The 16,307-nt window shown below is 43.9% G+C and overlaps 1 pseudogene; it reads right to left on the bottom strand.

The window, feature by feature from the left end:
• Positions 1 to 230: 230 nt before the first annotated feature.
• LOC129326285 (zona pellucida sperm-binding protein 4-like) lies at positions 231 to 16,084 on the bottom strand (annotated as a pseudogene).
• Positions 16,085 to 16,307: the final 223 nt, after the last annotated feature.

The raw sequence follows: 16,307 nt of genomic DNA on the forward strand, positions 1-16,307 counted from the left end.
GATGGGAATTGGAGTAATCCTCTCTGCTGCCCTAGACAGTCAGTCATTCCTGGAAGACAATAGCTGCCACCGACATTCTCGGATTCCCCAGGGAATTCTGAAAACCATTTGGATCCATTGTTCTCTGAAGATGGACAATCTTAAAATCCATGACTCCTGCAAGAGGGGCAGTAAGATCAGTGATGCCTTAAGCGAATAATGAGGCCAAGACAAGGGCAAAACTTCTAACACTAGATCAGATCACCATCAACCTGCTCAATACAAAACACAAGAGTCAACATTATGACTTTTTCTTATAGCGGGTCCCAAAAATCTGAGATAGACCCATGATTATAGAGTTGCTCATCTGAACACAGCAACTAGCAGGAGGGTTGGAAGGGAGAAATGGCAGGGGCAGCATTTCAGGCATGATAATATCACTTCTGGGGAAAAGCCAGAAATGACAGCAGACACCTCTAGGAACTACCAAAAACTCTATGGTAAAACAATATTGTTTCCAGGAATTCCTAATGCTATCCACTGTCACTTCTGGATTTTCCCCAGAAGTACCATAGCGGCACACATGACAAGGGCATGTTTTTATATTTTTCCTCTGTCCATGTTCAAAGCAGAGGAGATGATAACCGTATACAGTTAACATGGCCATCCTAAAGTAGTCAAGAGCTTGAATAAACAATATGGCCTCTTCATGAATGTTAAAGTCTCCAAGGACAATCCTCCTTGTAGTTTTTAACACTATGCTTTGGGTCTCTTCCATTAGCTCAGCCAGGTTGTCTATCTGAAAGCTAAACAGAGAATAAATCAGCACAAGCCCTACCCAATCCCTGGAATCCAACACAAGTTTCACATAACCCAAACTGGTTTTCATCCCAGGTATCTACTAATAGAGAAAAGTTCATAGAAAAATCTCTCCCTTGAGGCTGCACTAGATAAGACTGTCTAATATACGACAGCCACAGGGACTGGCGGTCACATTGCTTCTTCAAGTTCTCTGTAGAAGCACCATTCCAAATCACTGAAGATCACCTCCTGCACTGTTTTCCTGAGTCACAATGGCCCAGGACTGTATTGCTCCTATTGGGCAATAGGCGCAATACTACATGAGCAATCACCCTCCTTAGGGTTGCCAGATCTCCTTATCCTTCCGGTGGGAGGGAGGACCCAGCACTAACCTTTTTCGACATCTTCGCATGCACACTCCCAGGGCGGTGCGATGACATCACTCCTGGGAGTGATGTCGTCGTACTGCCCCAGGAGTGTGGCCAGGAGGCCTATTCCCCCACTTATCTCTACTGCTGGCCAGTTGAGTGGGGGGGTGAAGGATGGGAACAGAGGATCCCCCACCCCCACCAGGGATCTGTGATCCCTACCCCTCACAATGGGGCAAATAACACTTCCAGAGCCATTTTGGATCAGGAAAACAGTGCAGAGGGAAGTCTTTCCTCTGTCTGCACCATAGTCTAGATTTTAATTGGGCCACTGCAGGGCTTTGGAGTGGGTTTCTACAGGTAACTTGCAGTGACAGTCACATAGTAAACATACCATCTAGTCCATATTTCCCCTCCCCTTCCAGTCCCAGATTGGTGAAAGAACTTACACATGCCTGGTGCTAACTGAGATAGAATTGCATCAGTAGATTCATTCTGCCAGATTTCAGTAAAACGTGCTCCTTAAACAAAAGAAAATAGATTGTAGAGATCTTATTTTTCACAGATCTGATATTATATATTCAAGGTCAAAAGAGAGGGAAGTAAGAGCCTCTATACTCCCATCTCTTTGAATGGAATGGAGATTACACAGCTGATGAGCGCTTTCATATCTCTTCCCAAAGCAACACCCAAATCTCTCACCCACACCTGGGCATCACCTTAATATTAAGAAGTACAATGCACATAACATTCAATATTCCTTAAATATTGCCTTTTTATCACAAACATCAGTCACTAGAGATGCAAGACTCTCTGTCATTATGTACCAGTTTCGCAGCCCTGCAGAAAGGTCTACTCTACGGTGTTTTCCTTTTGTGACCAATCAGAAACAAATCCATGGCAAGACCAAAAGAGAAGGTTGGACAAACTCGCATTTCATTTCCTGTGTACTTAGGAAGGGGGAAAAAGCCCAGCTGTGAATTTATTGACTCTCCCTTAAGAAGCTGTGGAGCAGTAAATTCCACCTTCATGGTGCCTGCTAATTAGACATTTATTTAACTTTGTTGCCTTTTTTTAATGACTCTCTGCTGTTGTTTGAAGTTCGCTGTCTATTATTCGTAATAAAAACCTCTGTCACTTTTTCGCCTCATTATTCCTAACAAATAGTGCATTTCGCAGCCTCCCCCCACCCCGCTCTCCCTACTGCTGCCTCCACCTCACAGACTTCGGCTCCCAGAGTTTCAAAGACCAGCTGTTATCATTTTGTCTATGGAGCGCTTTTGAAAAACTTCTGTCGGGGACTCAGGCACAGCAGGGGCTGCTGCATAAAATATCAGTCCTTGAAAAGGGAATTAAGGCAAAGAAGAAAAAACCATGGGGAGAAGTAGGAGGCAAAAGGAGGCTAAGGCTGTGGTTTCCCTCCCCCCCAGCAGTTTGATAGAAGGAACCTTTCAGTACCTCAGCCAACTAGCCAGTAAGGCTTCAGTCTTTACCTCAAAGTAAGTCCTACTTAATCCAGTGGGGTTTACTTCCATGTAAACATGGTGGGACTATGCTGAAATTATATAACTCATTTCCAACTATTCAAAGCTTATCTACTCCCCTGCAGTAGCCTCACATTTGGCTGCCTGCTGTCGGTTCCTTAAGGGCCCAGGCAGAAAGAGAAGTAGTGTGGTGCCTTGTGCCTTGTTCCTTCAGAAAGAGTGAGTCATTAAAACTGCCAACAGGCAGAGGCATGAACTTATATGTCCCCTAAAAGCAGGATTACCACATCTGCCTTATGAATAAATCAGTGGTGAAGCTTTCCACATTAGTGTCTCTTTGTCAGGAAAAGCTTCACTCAACTGAGTTCTGTCAGGAAGTCAGTAGTGTCAAAATGTGTTCATGAAAGAAGTGACAATAATGTGTGAAGAATATCATTAGGACACAACCTATGCACTTGATTACAAAGTACTTATTTACAAATACAGACTGGGGCAACGTTCAGATTGCTAAAATCAAGTTGCTTTTTCTTATTTCATCTCATCTACAGGATTGGCTCTTCCTGCGGAGTTTTCATGAACACAGCGCCTACTTACTACCTCAAAGCAGTATTTAGGTTTCTCAATCATTGTGCTGCAAAACAGCCTGTTATCATTCACACATCCCTGAAGTATCCTACCATAAGCCACACCACTAAATACTCTAATACTGCCAAAGCCAGATGTAAAGCCCTAACTAAACAATCTCCCATTTGCTACTGACTCATGCCCCTCCAGTCTTAATACAAGACATCCATCCAATAAATGGATGGCTCAATGGTAGCACAGAAGGTCCCAAGATAAATGCTTGGCATCTTTATTTAAAATGGTCAAGTAAAAGGAGATCTGGGCAGATAGAGGTATCATTGCCATCAAAGGGAATAAAAATGACCATGATTGGCCAATGGCTTGACTCAGTATAAGACAGCTTCATGCATTCAAATACTAAGTAGCAAGTCTCAAAGGAGACTTGGCAAAAGAACTATAACTCAGAGATAGAACTTTTCACATGCTGAAAAATAAAGGAGTACAATGAGCACCAAAGGAAAGAGTGAATAAAGCATAAGTAGCTTCCAGATTCCAAAGGAGGAAGATAAGAAATATAGTCTTCCAAATATGATAAAACCAAGGCTAAACAGGTTATTAGGACAAAGAATACATATTTCTAGGGCAAGGCATAAGGATGGAACTGTCTGAGTACACAAGCTATTTAGAAAGCTAACAAAACACTCTATACTCGACAATAGCCCTGCAGAGAAGATTAGCACATCAAGCACCAATCCATATGCAAAAGAACCTCCTCAGGATACAGTGAAGCCTCCTGCCATTAGCATTCCACACCCTGGGAAACTCCTACAGGATGACTCAGCTCAACCCCACCCCTCCTGAGTAGATACAAATGACCTGCCAACATCTTTTCCACACTGTGACACTGAGAGATCTCTGTCTTTTGGTGCTACACCTCTGAAGATGCCAGCCACAGCTGCTGGCGAAACGTCAGGAACTGCAATGCCAAGACCACGGCAATTCAGCCCGGAAAACCCACAACAACCATCGTTCTCCGGCCATGAAAGCCTTCGACAATACACTGAAGAGTTTGTGTTGGGAAAAAACTGAATGAACATACGAAGTAGAGCTGGTAGGCCTTCTGCTATGATGGAAGGTCTCCCACCAGCAGCCCTTGTTGACTGCAACTTTGAATGTGGTGAGAGAAAGTTTTGTTTAAAAAAAAAAAAACATTGGCAGCATCTGCACCATGACACTACTTCTGGGGAAAACCCCAAACTGACATCAAGAAGCTCTATGAATTACTAGGGACTCTATGGTAGAAATGTAGAGTTTCCAGTAATTCCTAGAGCCACATGATGTCACTTCTGGGTTTTCCTCAGAAGTGACATCACAATGCAGATGATAATACATTCTCTTCATGTCCCCACCCATGATGCTCCTTCTGATTGACAGGCATGGTCTGGCAACCCAAACATGAAATCTTATACCGAATCAAGCCATTGGTCCATCAAAGCCAGTACTGCCTATTCAGACTGGCAGCAGCTTTCCAGGGTCTTATGAAAAATTTCTACTTATTATCTGTTAATTTTTAACTGGAAATGCTGGGGATTAAATCTTGGTCCTTCAGTATACTCCACCAATAGTTCCGTCTTACAATAAAGATACTTTAACACAGAAAATATATGTAGAGGATGATCTCTTCTCACTTTATGTCCAAGTTACAACCAACTATACTGGTATCAAGATATCTTATTACTACTGGCCTTGCATGAACCTTTTCTCAAAGCACACTACAGAGTCAAGACATTATGCATGTTGAAGTTACGCATGTGTAGATCTTGTCAAGGACTAGAAAGAAGTCCTCTTGGCACTGCCTACATATGCCACCATAAATTCCACAAGCATGATTAATTAACATATACTGAACTAGTAACAAAGCTCGTTGTGAGGAAAAAATACAATAGGCTTTAGAAATGGGTGAAAGGGGGGACAGGCTTCGTGAAAGTGGAGTCACAAAGGAGGAAGCAGGCAGGTGTTGCTTCCTCCATGACTGATCCCGGCCAAGTGGAGGGAGGTTTTGCCACCTGCTCCGCTACTGATCCCAGCTGGGTGATGGTGGGGGGTGGGCATTGCCACTTGCTCTACTTCCAATCCCAGCTGGGTGAAGAAGGGGGGCAGGCATTGCTAACTGCTCTGCTCCTGATCCCAGCTGTGTGAAAGGGGAGCTGGCATTGCCACCTGCTCTGCAGCTGATCCTGGCTGGATGAAGTTGGGGGTGGGCATTGCCAACTGCTCCACTGCTGATCCCAGCTGGGTGAAGGTGGGGGTGGGCATTGTCACCTTCTCCACAGCTGATCCCAGCTGGGTGAAGGTAGGGGGTGGGCATTACCACTTACTCTGCTCCTGATTCCAGATGGGTGAAGTCCGGGAGTGGGTATTGCCACCTGCTCTGCTCTTGATCCCAGCTGGGTGAAAGCAGCGGGCAGGCATTGCCTCCTGCTGCATGCCTGATCCCAGCTGGATGGAGGTGGGGGTGGGCATTGCCACCTGCTCTGCTGCTGATCCCAACTGGGTGAAGGTCAGTTGCTTGTGCTTTACTGAGCTTGAAGTCCACAGGTCCTTCTGCTGTCACTAGAGTCCTTAGAATACTTTGAAAGTTCTGGTTCTCTGCTGTTCTCCTGGCTGTTTGACAAGAGAGTTGGTGGTTTCCCTTCTACCTTGTGGCCCCATCCATTTTAGCTCTTTCAATCACTGCGTAAGCTTCTTTAATGCATATCTTCTATGGGCAACATGGCAGTTACATCTTCAGACAGGTCTCTTTGTGGAAAACATATTCAAAACACTGATATTCAAGTACTTTCCACGTAATTACCTTCTCTAGCTTATACTTTCCTAAGCATGTTTCCTATTAACTGTCCTGGTAAACGGAATATACAATCTAATTATCTGAACTCATTCTATTTTTAAAAATTTTATAAGATGCTTTTTCCTCACAAAAGCAAACTGCATAATTTATAATGCATGAGGAGCATAATGTGCTTAGTCCTGAATTCTTTTTAGTAGGTTTTCCATGAAGATCAATTGATTATGCAGAGGCCACCCAACACAACCATTTCCCCAGCCTCTCATCTCTCCTTAACAATGAGAGAAAGGCAGGGTCTTTGTTTGTATCCGGTAAGGAGTTTCTTGAAAACCTGCATAGAGTGACAGAGAATTCCTTAGAGCATATTTATGCATGTTCAAGTAGGGCTACATATCCCCATCTTTGACTATTTAAGCCAGAAACTGGGACTAGTTCATTTTGTAGCAAATGGCTTTATGCAGTGAGGAATGTCTGAGGACGAGCTACAGCTTGCCAACCAAGCTAAGGGTCCAGCCACACAGAAGTGTCTATTCCTCTCTTGGTGAGCAGTTCTTTTACATTGCACAGTATTCTTTGGGGAGGAAAAGACCGGTAGCTATAGCATGAAGCAGAACATGTAGAGATGAGCTTGTACAGCGATAGTCACCTGACCTGCTAACCATTTTCATACTGTTTAGTTCAGAGGCTGGAGGAAGAGATGAAACATTGTGAACAACTTGAGCTCACAAAGTGTTTCATTTAAGTAGCATTACTGCTTTGAGACCATTCCCTCCCACCCCCAGAAATCAGCCTGAATAATCTTATTAGGTTAGTCGTGCAGAAGATGTTTGTTATGTCTGATCACCTCAAAAGGCCAACTGATTTGTAGGGAAAGTTTAATGACTTCCTTCAAGTTCAAAATCTCACCTTCAAGTAAGTGTCTAGCAACGCTGTCCTCCTTTCCACACACCCCCCCCACCAGTCCTACAGCAGCAGGCACCATCCTCAGGCCCTGGAGTGCCACTTCTGTCAATATCAAAGCTGCAGGTGCTCCTACAGAGCCCAGGGTACCTGCACCATTAGGAAAGCAGCAATTGATGCCTAGGCACAACTCTAGAGAGCAGCCTGCAGCCACCCAGCTGACTCACCCTTCTCCTGCAGTTGCTCAGGCAGCTCAACCTCAGCCAAGTCCACAGGAGATTGCCAGCAGAATGAGCCAGACAGGCACAGGCCCCAAGCTGCCAAGGGAGCCACTGGAGAGGCTCCAGAAGCAGCAGGGGTGAGCCAGGCAGAGAACAGAACAAATGCCCCACACCCTGGGCTGGGATGGAGTGGGTGGGGGCACAAGGTTGTAGAGTCTACCTAGCCCTCACATTGGATAGGCTGGGAGAGGGGCCACTCAGGAAGGCTGGGTGAGAACTGGAAAAAAAATCCAGGGAGGTGGGGCAAATGGAGAAATTTAAAGCCAGTTTCCTGTGAAGGCTGAATTGTAGGCAGAGGCAGCCAGAATGTGCTTGTCACTCCCAGGGCAGAAGAAGAAAAAAGGTGGGGCAATCCCCTTCCCTGCCCATTGGAGGCTGGAGGACACCTGACTGGGGAGATGGTAGGATGACGGACTGTTGGGTGGGGGTGCCAGTGAGGGAGGACCCTTACAGTAAGTGTACGTTGTAGTCAACTCACAGGACATGATGTCTGTTACCAGTTTCTCTTTCAATAGTAAAAGCAGTTATATATATATATATATATACGCTACACCCCACCTTAAATATAAAATTAGTTACAGTATGTTTTAGTGCCACTTGTCCCACTCTTAGTTTGGTTTAATAATTTAACTGGACACATGCCATCATGGAATGTTTAAAAATGTGATTGATACACTCTGCACTATGGCTTTAAACTATGATTTGTCTTCCAATCAGTCTTCCAAGGACAGAGCACCATATATAGTCTACTATTCAAATACATCTGTTATAGATAAAGGAGCAGGAGTAGAAGAACAGGAACACTTGTTCCATGGTCACCTCACTATAGGAAACCCATCAGCGCTCAACAGTAATTATCCAGGAGTGATGCTTCAAGTGCTCCTTCTCAAAATAATTGCATACACATTACTTCTCCTGAGCATAAGATAATAAGCTGTTTTCTTTGTGTTTAATAAAGAACTGAAAAGAAGTCTTACTGGTCCAGTAAGTGCCTATGATGTAGAGTCCACAAAGGTGAAAGTGCTGACAACAAATCACTGGTAGTGAAATGGGAACTGCAGCCCTGAACCTTCTCCAACAAGGATGAACTGAGTCTGGTAGTTGTCCCTTCCATATGGACACCTGCAAGGCAAAAGATGCTGCAGTAGGCCAGATGCTCTGCTTTAGATTAAGGGGTGGGTTTCCCAACCGCTAGCAGACTTACCTGTTTACCAAGATGGGCCACTGCAGCTGCTGCAGAAGATTAGTGCTTGGTGTAGCCTAACACTCATGAAGAACCAGCATCAGGTCTGGGTCAGTTCGTTGCAGGATTCATACCTCCAAGAACACAGGATCCCTCAGAAACCTGACTACTGGGTAATCCCTGTTGGTGTAGTATTCACTGTAGTGTTGATCTGCAAGCAGAACACTCAATTTTTACACGCTACTCATCCTTTTCTGAAAGATTGTTACTAGGAAACCACCAGAGATGAAAAGACTATACATTTACCAAATGCTATGGTATTTTCATAGTTCTTATGGTAACTGGCCCCAAACCTTACTATGACTAATTCAGTAAAAGTGAAGTCACTTAGTTGCCCATTACTTTCTGTGCAATTTCTGTGTACTTTCTGTGTACTTTCCTGCACCAGTAATCTTGCACCCTAGAGAAGGAATAACTTGACAATTGTTTTACTGTTAGCCAAAAAATGTTGTATACTTGTTTGTACAATTTGTTAGGCTTGCTCAACAAGTTCTGGACTTGAGCTAATTTTTTGATCTATTCACTCAGCCTATCTAAATTTTTCATGGGTACAAGAGGCTATTAAGGAGCTAGCATCATGAGTGTATCACCTGCATTTGTCCATCATGAGGAAGATGGATGCAACAAAAGTTGCAGCAATCATAACCTTGTACCTGAGACATGTAGGGGCACTTACCATTGGCAATTCTTAGCTCTAGGTTGAGTGGGCCATATTGAGTGACAGGTGGTGGAGGCGGCAGCGTAAAAACATTTACTGTGAGTGGGAGGAAGTCCCCTGTTGAATAACTACAGCTGATATACAACCAAATGAGCAAGAAAATAAGAAAAAAAGTTAATGCCTCACCCCATCAAATCTGGCAATTTAGGAGTGTCAAATATTAGTACCTGAAGATGTTGTCATGTGTGATGGATCCAGTATTCCAGTTTTTAACATCTCCGTGTGCTACCAGTTCATTTGCATATATACCCTGGCCTTCAGCTCCATTTAATATGAAGAAAGAGTCCCCTTCCAAAATAGTAGGACCAGAGCAGCAGCAAACACTTCTAAAACCAGGTACTTCAGCCTTTAACACCTTTATAGCACTGTTGCCTTTGATTCTTTAAAAAAATCAGGTTTCTTTTCTATTGTGTATCTTGTCACGGGTCTTCTTCCTAGATACAAGCTATGAGTACAGTAGTCATGTAAACCAACCTCAAGAACCTCGATAATGTTTTGTTCACAATGAAGCAAACATGATGTTGCTTTACAAAAAGATCCATTATGACCGGTAGCACTAGTGCATCCAGCCTCTACAACGATGTGCCACAGGTGACTGTTACACAAAACCAGCCCTGTTCAAGAGCTCTCAAAGCTAATATTGCATTGCATTCATACCTGCAAAGTAGTTCCACAGGCAGACAGTGGGAATTTGTAGAGGACAAAGACATTGTTCTTTGCCACAGGAAAACAGCCACTACCATGTCCAACAAGATGTACAGATTCCAGAATTAGCGATGGCAGAGTCACATCTCTAAACACTGCAACGGAGAAGTGGCCATCACGTGTGCATTGTGCTGTCACTGGAAAAGGAAAGTGAACCCCATAGGTATGTCACTCCAGCACAGAAGTGGCAAACAGTTTCTCAGAACTGCTATTCTGCTTTCAGAAACCTAAATATAGAGTTCTTGTAGGAGGGAGTAGAAAGAAGCAAGCTCTTGTCTCACATTTTCGGGTACATGATGAAATGTTACCATAATCAGAGTATAAACTAATCCATGCAGATTGCTTTCAATATTTGCCAAAACAATGACTGAATATGTCTATGACTAAGCTTTGTGACTGTTTCCAAGACACACTTTAGCTTTCACCAGACTTGTTCTAGCCCATACCTGTGTACATGTTAGGAAGTATTGCCAAAGTAAAGGTCCTGAGAAGTGGGTCATTAGTTAAGATTAGAATTCTTAAGTGGTCTTGTTGCAAAGATGCAAGTTGTTCTCTGGACTGGAAATGGTACTCCACTGCTTCCTTAAGACTTGTGACTGGAGAAGTTTCGTGCAGATGTCTACCTGTATTGCCATAGTAACAAGAAATGTGAGGATCATCAGGGGTGTAGCAGCAGCCTTTTCCCTCACATTCTCCTCGAGTCACAGCTTGAATGGCACAAGGTCTTGTTTCTGAACACCTGCACATACACTACTGCTTGGAGCATCTAGGACTGAAAGTCAAAGCGTTAATGATTGTTTCAGACATACTAGTCTACTAAACTTAGCAACAGACCCTTTTGCTGTATTGTCGAAGGCTTTCACGGCCGGAGAACGATGGTTGTTGGGGGTTTTCCGGGCTGTATTGCCGTGGTCTTGGCATTGTAGTTCCTGACGTTTCGCCAGCAGCTGTGGCTGGCATCTTCAGAGGTGTAGCACCAAAAGACAGAGATCTCTCAGTGTCACAGTGTGGAAAAGATGTAGGTCATTTGTATCTACTCAGGAGGGGTGGGGTTGAGCTGCGTCATTCTGTAAGAGTTTCCCAGGGTGTGGAATGCTAATGGCGGGAGGCTTCACTGTGTCCTGAGGCGGTTCTTTTGCATATGGATTGGTGCTTGATGTGCTAATCTTCTCTGCAGGGCTATTGTCGGGTGTGGAGTGTTTTGTTGGCCTGGTGTTTTTCAGAACTGGAGCCCATGCTCTGTTCATTCTTAAGGTTTCTTCTTTCCTGTTGAAGTTTTGCTTATGCTTGTGAATTTCAATGGCTTCCCTGTGCAGTCTGACAAAGTAGTTGGAAGTGTTGTCCAGTATTTTGGTGTCCTGGAATAAGATACTGTGCCCTGTTTGAGTTAGGCTATGTTCAGCCACTGCTGATTTTTCAGGCTGTCCAAGTCTGCAGTGTCTTTCATGTTCTTTTATTCTTGTCTGGATGCTACGCTTTGTGGTCCCGATGTAAACTTGTCCACAGCTGCAGGGTATACGGTATACTCCTGCAGAGGTGAGGGGATCTCTGCTGTCTTTTGCTGATCGTAGCATCTGTTGTATTTTTCGGGTGGGTCTGAATACTGCTTGAAGGTTATGCTTTTTCATAAGCTTTCCCATCTGATCAGTAATTCCTTTGATATATGGCAAAAACACTTTTCCTGTGGGAGACTGTTTTTCTTTGGTTGTTTGATTCATCCTGGGTTTGATTGCTCTTCGGATTTCATTTCTGGAGTAGCCATTTGCCTGAAGTGCGTGGTTTAGATGATTAATTTCCTCATTGAGAAAGCGCGGCTCACATATCCGTCTTGCACGATCCACTAATGTTTTCATTATGCCTCTTTTCTGTCGGGGGTGGTGATTGGAGTTTTTGTGTAAGTACCGATCAGTGTGAGTTGGTTTCCTGTAGACCTTGTGACCTAACTGAAAGTTTGCTTTGCGGATGACCAAGGTATCCAGGAATGAGAGTTTTCCCTCACTTTCTTTCTCCATTGTGAATTGTATGTTCAGGTGGATGTTGTTGAGATGATTCAAAAACTCCATCAATTCTTCCTCCCCATGGCTCCAAATGATGAATACATTCATCATTTGGAGCCATGGGGAGGAAGAATTGATGGAGTTTTTGAATCATCTCAACAACATCCACCTGAACATACAATTCACAATGGAGAAAGAAAGTGAGGGAAAACTCTCATTCCTGGATACCTTGGTCATCCGCAAAGCAAACTTTCAGTTAGGTCACAAGGTCTACAGGAAACCAACTCACACTGATCGGTACTTACACAAAAACTCCAATCACCACCCCCGACAGAAAAGAGGCATAATGAAAACATTAGTGGATCGTGCAAGACGGATATGTGAGCCGCGCTTTCTCAATGAGGAAATTAATCATCTAAACCACGCACTTCAGGCAAATGGCTACTCCAGAAATGAAATCCGAAGAGCAATCAAACCCAGGATGAATCAAACAACCAAAGAAAAACAGTCTCCCACAGGAAAAGTGTTTTTGCCATATATCAAAGGAATTACTGATCAGATGGGAAAGCTTATGAAAAAGCATAACCTTCAAGCAGTATTCAGACCCACCCGAAAAATACAACAGATGCTACGATCAGCAAAAGACAGCAGAGATCCCCTCACCTCTGCAGGAGTATACCGTATACCCTGCAGCTGTGGACAAGTTTACATCGGGACCACAAAGCGTAGCATCCAGACAAGAATAAAAGAACATGAAAGACACTGCAGACTTGGACAGCCTGAAAAATCAGCAGTGGCTGAACATAGCCTAACTCAAACAGGGCACAGTATCTTATTCCAGGACACCAAAATACTGGACAACACTTCCAACTACTTTGTCAGACTGCACAGGGAAGCCATTGAAATTCACAAGCATAAGCAAAACTTCAACAGGAAAGAAGAAACCTTAAGAATGAACAGAGCATGGGCTCCAGTTCTGAAAAACACCAGGCCAACAAAACACTCCACACCCGACAATAGCCCTGCAGAGAAGATGAGCACATCAAGCACCAATCCATATGCAAAAGAACCGCCTCAGGACACAGTGAAGCCTCCCGCCATTAGCATTCCACACCCTGGGAAACTCTTACAGAATGACGCAGCTCAACCCCACCCCTCCTGAGTAGATACAAATGACCTACATCTTTTCCACACTGTGACACTGAGAGATCTCTGTCTTTTGGTGCTACACCTCTGAAGATGCCAGCCACAGCTGCTGGCGAAACGTCAGGAACTACAATGCCAAGACCACGGCAATACAGCCCGGAAAACCCCCAACAACCATAGACCCTTTTGCTACCAGTCATCCCTAAACCAAATGCATAATTCATGACAATGGCAACAATGGACATCACTGAATGCTCAGAGCCTACATTTCTAATAGGCGCTTGTGATCAGGAAGAAATACAGGCCAAGGGCATTGTCTGGGCATTGTCTGATCTTAAAATAAGGTTTACCCTCAATGCACAAAGTTATTTATGATTTAGTATCTAGTCAGATATCTTATTTTCCATGTGTTTTCCTATTCCTTCTTCCTTCAAAGTAGTCTTGATAACTCCAATGAATGCACTGAATTCTCAGACTATACCCGATAAGCTGGCTGGGCATTTCAGCTCCTCGTCATAGAGCAGGACTGTGCCAACGGCATCGTTCCCTTTGATCCTGAGAGTCATCATGAAGTGTTCATTCTGTATAACCAAAAGGAAGGCAAAATGCAACTGTAGTAAAGTCAGGGCTGGTGTAGGGATGTTATGAGTAGATTTGTCATTTAGTGATGGTAGTAAGTATACTGTGGAGTTAGAGGGCTATATCATATGATACAAGACTCCAGTTGTGGCTGGTTTTGGAACTGATGAAATTTGTATTGAGTTAGCTTGAAGCAGTAAAATATATATAAGTTAGGTGTACACATCTGCATGATCAGTTTTACTTTAGTCCTCTTCACAGGATTTTCTATTTTGTGACCTTCCAGCTTCCAAAATACCCTTAAAGCAGGTAAGACATAAAACTGTATAAAGTGAATTACACAGTGAATAGTTTCATAAACATGCTTATACACTACAAGTTCTTGCTCACCAATTTAGAGCAACATGCATCATTGCAACTGTAACAACTTGTGTGCCGGTAAGCAGGGGTTTTTTTTCAGCTGGAATGTGGTGGAACGGAGTTCTGGAACCTCTTGAAAATGGTCAGATGGCTGGTGGCCCCGCCCCCTGATTTCCAGACAGAGGGGAGTTTAGATTGCCATCCACGCCGCCAAGCGGTGTGGAGGGCAATCTAAGCTCCCCTCTGTCTGGAGATCAGGGGGTGGGGCCACCAGCCATCTGACCATTTCTCTGAGGGCAACCCACTGAGTTCCACCACCTCTTTTCCCAGAAAAAAAAGCCCTGCCGGTAAGGTAAGTGAAAAGATATATCCACATGTTTCTTCATAATATCCAGCTACCTTTGAACTTGGGGACAAATTACTACCTTTTTGATGAAGAAAGGAACAGACACTATCAAGTTATCTTGCTCCCAAGAAGTGGAAGCCCCACAAGCAGAGCTGTTTAGAGAGTGTGACTGGCCTTCAGGATCTAGGGAGAAAATTAGAAGGCACACAAAAATGGCATCAAGCAAGATCATCATTGCCAGTAAATCACAGGCACAGCACAACTGCTTCAGTTGGCCACATACCCGAAGATTTTATTCGACATTGGGACTCAGAACATGGGAGACCTATTATGCAATCCTATGCAGAGATATTTCAGTCTAAACCTATTGGAATTAATTCCACCTCAGAGTACAGTCCAACCAGTTAGGCAAGAAAAGACCACAAAGGTTCACAGAGTGAGCTGGGCCTGAGTCAACTGTACCCAGTGCTAGAAGAAACACACTTGAAGGGGGTATTCAAGAAAGTAGCAAAATGTTTGCATAATAATATTCTATATTTTGTTTTTTTGTTTTTCTCCCTAAAGAACCCTATTTAAATGTCTGAGGGGTTGCAGGGTGTGTGTTGAAATAGCAGAGACAATTTGACAGCAATGCTACTGAGCATATTCTGGACAGGTAATTTCAAGACTTAGCAAAATGCCTTGGGTCTCTGCATACAGAAGGCCTGGATTTAGTTCTTTTTTCAGCTTAGTGAACTGAACAGGGTATTCTCATATTAGCTTTCATGAATAATCCATACATTATTTACAAAGCTAAAGGTTGTCCAGGACTTAGGGATGCCAACTGACCAAGAAATGGCCTGGCTTACTCTTATACCTCTGTCAAGAGCCAATATGCAGAAAATGGCAACTGAAGATTTTTCACAGCATGGAGATAAACATTATCACCTGCTAATGTCTGTACTCAAGCTGTGCTGTTAAGTACCTAAGTAGAGAGGCTGATGAAGAATTAGCAAGTATTATTGCTCTTTATACTGCACAAGCAGCTAGTGATATATATGTATTCTGAATAGAGTTGCAAACTCCAGGTCGGGAAATTCCCAGGGATGGAGCCTGGGGAAGGTGGGGATTGGGGGTGAGGGAGGGGCCTCATCAGGCCATAATGCTATAAAGTCTGACCTCCAAAGCAGCTATTTTATTCAGTGGGTGGGTTAGGGTTGCCAGCCCCCAGGTAGTGGCTGGAGATCTCCTGGAATTACAACTGGTCTCCAGGCCACAGAGATCAGTTCACCTGGAGAAAATGGCTACTTTTGGGGGTGGACTCTATGGAATTATGCCATGCTAAGGTCCTTTCCCTCTCCAAACCCCACTTTCTCCAGGTTTCTCCAGGTTTCACTCCCCAGATCTCCAGGAATTTCCCAACTTGGAGCTGGCAACCCTAGGGTGGATCTCTCTAGCCTGGAACTGGCTAGATCTCCAGGCCCCACCTGGATATTGACAACCTTAATTCCAAAGGAACATTCACACGCAATTCAGAAAGATAACCCTTTAAAGAGCAGAGTTTGATCCACAAGGGGGGGAAAAATCACTTACCCAAAAAACTGGGAAAGGGGATCAACTCAGTATGATTTGTAGGCAAAGTGAGCGGCAAACTTTCCTTTCTACACTCTACTAGCCTGTGGCTCCACAACCTCTTTATATTTTCAAAGCTACTGGGAACACTCAGAACAAAGGGCCATAAATATACCCAGACCAGCAGCCTAACAAAAGGGACCAAGAGCCACTTCATCACTCCCATTCTGCTTCTGCAACTAAAAGCAACACAGCACAAGGAAGTGCTTAAGTAGGCTCCACTGTATAATGATTGGACAGAAGCAAGGAAGGGAGTGGTCTCTTGGTGCCAGGCAAGCCTCCCCATTGGAAGAGCAGATTGAAATCAATCCATGCCTTTTTGTTGCTTTCCTGTTTAAATTCTGGCAGCATCTGCTTCACATTTATCCAGTTTTATTTGT

Source organism: Eublepharis macularius, chromosome 3, assembly GCF_028583425.1.
Source record: "Eublepharis macularius isolate TG4126 chromosome 3, MPM_Emac_v1.0, whole genome shotgun sequence".
NCBI classification, from domain to species: Eukaryota; Metazoa; Chordata; class Lepidosauria; order Squamata; family Eublepharidae; genus Eublepharis; species Eublepharis macularius.